At 46.6% G+C, this 5,903-nt stretch overlaps 1 pseudogene; it reads right to left on the bottom strand.

Moving 5' to 3' along the window:
- Positions 1–4,644: 4,644 nt before the first annotated feature.
- LOC102060224 (ubiquitin-conjugating enzyme E2 J1-like) lies at positions 4,645–5,613 on the bottom strand (annotated as a pseudogene).
- Between the last annotated feature and the right edge of the window lie 290 nt (positions 5,614–5,903).

The following is a 5,903-nucleotide window of genomic DNA, read 5'->3' on the forward strand; positions in this document are numbered from 1 at the left end:
AGAATTTCCAGCCTTCCTGGACCCCTTGGCCCTTCAAAACTCTCTCCCAAGGGACTCTGTCAACAAGGCTCTTAAACAGGCAAAACCCGGCCCTCTGGAAGTCCAAGGTGGCAGATCTGCTCATCCCCCTTCTTAATTCTTGGACATTCAAAAATTCTGTCATCTCATGATCACTATGGCCAGCCACCACATCACCCACCAGTCCTTCCCTGTTTGTAAGCAGCAGGTCCAGCAGGGCATCTCCTCTGGTTGGCTCACTGACCAGCTGTCAGGAAGGTCTCTTCCACCCACTCCAGGAACCTCCTAGACTGTTTCATCTCTGCTGTGTTGTATTTCCAGGAGACATCTGGTAGGTTGAAATCCCCCATGAGAACAAGGGCTAATGATCTTGAGACTTCTCCCAGTTGCTTGTAGAATGTTTCATCTGTCTCCTACTCCTGGTTGGGTGGTCTATAACAGACTCTTACCAGGATATCCACTTTGTTGGCCTCCCCCTGATTCTTACCCACTCAACCCTACTGTCACCATCATTCAGCTCTTGGCAGTCAAAACATCCCCTGATGGCTACCCCACCACCTCTCCTTTCTTGTGTATCCTTCCTGAAGAGTTTGCAGCCATCCATTGCAGCACTCCAGTCATGCAAGTTATCCCACCATATTTCTATGATGGCAACTGTGTCATAGTCTTCCTGCTGCATGATGGTTCCATCTCCTCCTGTTTGTTGCCCATGGTTCAGGCATAGATGTAGTTCAGCTGTGATATCAATCTTGCCTCCAACAGTGGCATGCCATCCCCAGGTTTTAATCTTTAAGGACCCTGATTTTATTTCCTCCCCACTCTGAATTTAGTTTAAAGCTCTCTTGATGAGCCCTGATAACTCCTGACCTAGGATCCTTTTTCTCCTTTCAGACAGGTGAACCCCATCTGTTGCCAGCAGGCCTAGTGCTGTGTAAACTGACCCATGATAAAAACTGAGATGTAGTTGTTGACACCAGGCCTGGAGCCGGGTATTGATCTGTGTGACCTTCCAATTACATGCCCCATCATTCCCTGCAACTGGCAGGATAGCAAAAAACACTCCTTGTGCTCCTGAGCGCTGGACGAGTCACCTCAGGGTCCTGAAGTCTCTCTTGATTGCCCTCAGTCTTCTTGTTTGGATTTTGTAATTTCCCACTTGGAAGACCTGTAATGGGTGGTAATCAGAAGTCCATGCCAGACAAGGGAGTTTTCTAGTACCATCCCTTACCTGGCCCCCAAGGAGGCAGCAGACTTCCCTATGGGTTGGGTCTGGTTGGCATATCAGGCCTTCTGTAGCTCTCAGAGTGGAGCTGCCAATGACAGCCACCTTTCTTTTCCCCCTAGCAGAGCTGGTCTTGACGTGTCGGTTGACCAGCTCTCCCTAGGCAACTCCTCCAATGTGAACAAGCCTAAGTCCACATCATCATTTTCCTGGCCTTCAGGGTCCAGAGCCACATACCTATTGTATAGGTGTAGCTGGGAAGGTGAAGTAGCTTGGGGAGTGACTCACCTGCTTCCCCAAGCTGGGACCTGTTTCCATTCCTGCCCGTCACTTAGGTCCCCTCCATCTGCCTGGTGGTGAGTAGGTAAGAGAGGCTCTGCTCCCTGTGATGTGTCCACGTGGTGCATTTGTCTCAGTGATGGTAGAGACTGGCTCCACCACAGGACACCAAATCAAGTTCCTCCTTTCTCTGCCCAAGTCATTATAAACAGCTCTCTGGATTTGATCAGGAATGGCTTCTGAGTTTTAAATCTAAAAAAGTAACTGCTGCTCTTGTTACATTGTGATTTGTACACGGGTTAGCTTCTCTCATTGATCTTTCATGCCGATTAAAGACTAAAGTAATGACCACTAACACTTTGAATTAAGGCTTAAACGTCACTGCCTGGGAACCAAAGACAGCAAAAGGTGGCTGAATGGATCTGCATGAATACTGGAGTGTCATTCTAATGAAATGAGGCAGTAGCAGCCAGGCAGTGATTAGGACATGATATGGGCAGGGATCAGGGTGGAGACCAGAGGGGAGAATGTGCCAATTAGCTTAAAATTGAACAATTTCAATCAAAAGATTGAAAAAGGCTTAAGATGCAATCTCTTTCTCTAAGTACAAGTGGTTGGCTAAGGAGAAACAGCTGAGGTTGCATTGCAGCTATTTTTTTTTTTTTCCAGATCACTCAAGACTAGCTAATATAGTTGATGTTTAATCAGTGGCAAAACCTTTTAACCTACACAGAGAAGTTTCCCCACAGTTTAGGCAAAGTATAGCTGTCATACAGTCTTGCAGCCTTACAGATTTGTAAGAGCTATTATTAAGCAGCAGATTAGGAGCAGTAGGACAGGTTCTGAAGTCCCTACTTGGTCAAAGATTCACAAGATACCACTGCAGTCTCCATACTTGTGCCTGGCCTCTGGATGGAGATTTCTGTGTTTCATAGAGTTATAGAATCATTTAGGTTGTAAGAGACCTTTGAGATCATCAAGGCCAACTGTTAACCCAGCACTGCCAAGTCTACCACTAAACCATGTCTGTAAGCACTACATCTACGTGTTTTTTCAAATCCTCCAGAAATCGTTGATTCCACCAGCCTCCCTGGGCAGCCTGTTCCAGCGCTTGACCACCCTTTCAAAGAAGAAATTTTTCCTACTATCCAATCTAAACGTCCCCTGGTGCAAATTGAGGCTGTTTCCTCTTGTCCTGTTGCTTGTTATCTGGGAGAAGAGACCGACCTCCACCTGCCTACAGCCTCCTGTCAGGTAGTTGTAGAGGCCAGTAAGGTCCCCCCTGAGTCTTCTCTAGACTAAACAATCCCAGGTCCCTCAGCCGCTCCTCATAAGACTTTTCTCTAGACCCTTCACCAGCTCTGTTGCCCTGCTCTGGACAAGCTCCAGCACCTCAATGTCTGTCTTGCAGTGAGGGGCCCAAAACTGAACACGGGATTCAAGGTGCAGCCTCATCAGTGCCGAGTACAGAGGGACAATCACTGCCCTGGTCCTGCTGGCCACACGGTTTTGGATACAGGCCAGGATGTCACTGGCCTTCTTGGCCACCTGGGCACACTGCTGGCTCATGTTCAGCCAGTCATCACCAGCAACCTCAGGTCCTTTTCTGCTGTGCAGCTTTCCGGCCACCCTTCTGCAAGCCCATAGCACTGTGTGGGGTTGTTATGACCCAAGTGCAGGACCCGGCACTGAACCTTGTTGAACCTCATACAACTGGCCTTGGCCCATCGGTGCAGCCTGTCCAGGTCCCTCTGCAGAGCCTTCTGCCCTCAAGCAGATCAACACTCCTGCCCAACTTGGTGTCATCTGGAAACTTCCTGAGGGTGCACTCGATCCCTTTGTCTATATTGTTGATAAAGATATGAAACAGAACTGTCCCCAATACTGAGCTCTGGGAAACACCACCTGTGACCAGCCACCAGCTGGATGTAACTCCATTCACCACCACTCCTGTGCTGTCCAGCCAGCTTTTAACCCAGCATAGAGGACCCCCATCCAAGGCATGAGCAGCCAGTGTCTCCAGGAGAATGCTGTGGAAGATGGTTTCAAAGACTTTACTAAGATCCAAGCAGACAACATCCACAGCCTTTCCCTCATCCACTTGGTGGGTCATCTTGTCATAGAAGGAGATCAGGTTGGTTAAGCAGGACCTGCCTTTCATAAACCCATGTTGGCTGGGCCTGATCCCCTGGTTCTGCATACACAACATGATGCCACTCAGACTGATCTGCTCTATAACCTCCCCTGGCACCAAGGTCAGGCTGACAGGCCTTTAGCTCCCTGGATCCTCCTTCCTGCCCTTCCCGTAGATGGGTGTCACACTGGCTAACCTCCAGTCTGCTGGGACCTCTCCAGTTTGTCAGGACTGCTAATAAATGATGCAGAGTGGCTTGGTGAACTCCTCTGCTAGCTGCCTCAGTACCCTTGGGCGGATCCCATGCTCCCCATAGACTTGTGTGTGTGTTTAAGTGCTGTAACAGGTCAATAACTATCTTCTTTTGGAGTATGGGGGCTTCATTCTGCTCCTTGTCCCTGTCTTCCAGCTCAGGGCTGGGTTCCCTGAGAACAACTGGTCTTACTATTAAAGACTGCAGCAAAGAAGGCATTAAGTACCTCAGCCTTTTCCTCATCCTTTGTGACCATGTTCCCCACCACATCCAATAAAGGATGGAGATTATTCTTGGCCCTTCTTTGCTTTCTAATGTATTTATAAAAACATTTTTTGTTACAGTGGCCGGCCTGAGTTCTAGCCAGGCTTTTGCCTTTCAAATCTTCACCATGAATAACCTTATGACATCCTTATAGTTCTTCAGAGTTGCCTGCCCTTTCTTCCAAAGGTGATAAACTCTCTTTTTTTTTCATCTGGGTTCCGGCCAAAGCTCTCTATTCAGTCAGGCTGATCTTTTTGTTTCTTTTTTATTTTTTTAATTTATATATAGTAGGTACTCAATTAACACCTGTATTAGTTAAATGTCCAGCTTTGATTTTAAGTAAGTAGGTACATTAGCAATCATAAGGATTTAAGTGTAAATATGAAAGGTAATCTTTGTAAACAGTTCTCATGTCATACCCAATACAGAAAGTTCAATGAAACACTGAAGTCACTGCTGTTAGAATGAATAACCTTATAACTCAAACATATAGTCAGTAGCCAAACATATTGTACGAAATATAACAGCTGCCAATGCAAAAGTCAGAAATACAGTCAGAAGAGTTGATCCAGTGTGGTTCATGCTGACTCTTGGCTGCTGATTAAAGTCAGTTGAAGACAGAGCCCACCTCTGCTGCTGGGCACCGCACTGCCAAGGACTCATGGACATGTTAGAGGACACAGGCAGAGCAGGCTCTTGACTGACTGCTGCACTGCTATTCTGAGTTCCAGAATTTACATGTTTAAAGGTCTCATTTCACATGGGACTGTTCATTGCACTTGCTGGATCCTGGAATGCTCTAGCTATACCAACCTGTTTGGGCTCACATGGAGTGGCAGAGTGGTTCAGTCCTGATGTGTTTGATGGTCCAGAATCAGTCTTCCCAGATGAAGTGACTTCTGCCTTGAAGCTAATTTGACTGGCGAGTTCTTTAGCCTCTTTGTCTGCCTGGCTTGATACACTTCCAGATGTTAGTAGTAAAAGGGCCATCTTCATACATGTGCTACCACAGAAGTCTTGTGACCTTTTCACCAAAGCTCTTCTTCCTTCTGGTGTATAATCTAGAGATCCTATTGCTTCTTCACCTTTCATTGGCCTAAACCAAATAATGGCTAGTAAAGCTGTACTTTTACTCCATGAAGGCTGCCATGTGTCAGGATGATGCCCTGAGATGCTTAAAGCAATTTTCTTCCCCATTTCAAACCTGCCATTCGCCATCAGCAAAATAATGCCGGGTGGTTTCATGGGATATTCAGGTGGCAGTACTATTCACCCGTGAAAAATCCCTCCATCAAAATCTGAATCTGTAAATCTAAGAGTAAAACGCCATTCAAAATTATTATCCTCCAAAAGCTGTGCATCATAACGATCTGTAGGATCCTTCAGTTCTGCAGCTTCTTTCATCAAACATTTGACAGATGGGCTTTTGAGGTTATATGGGGCCTCCACTCACTCACTCGCTTGCTCCCTCCGTAGTGTCTCTGTCTTTTTAGAGTTCAGAGTGTCCCTCAACCTAAGCACAGCAAATACTATATCTACACATCCATAATGAATTTAATTCACAAGGAGCAATTTCTCAAGTGGAGGACTCAATCTGTCTTGCAGGTCTAGGAGGGTATTTACCCAGGGCTCCTGATGTTCTCAACACAAAGAGAAAGGATTCCAGTATGAATTACACTTGGCTATCCCTGTACCCTGCCACTGATTCCTCACTTGGAAGTTCACTTAACTAG

Source organism: Falco cherrug, chromosome 3 (genome assembly GCF_023634085.1).
Source record: "Falco cherrug isolate bFalChe1 chromosome 3, bFalChe1.pri, whole genome shotgun sequence".
In the NCBI taxonomy this organism is placed as follows: Eukaryota; Metazoa; Chordata; class Aves; order Falconiformes; family Falconidae; genus Falco; species Falco cherrug.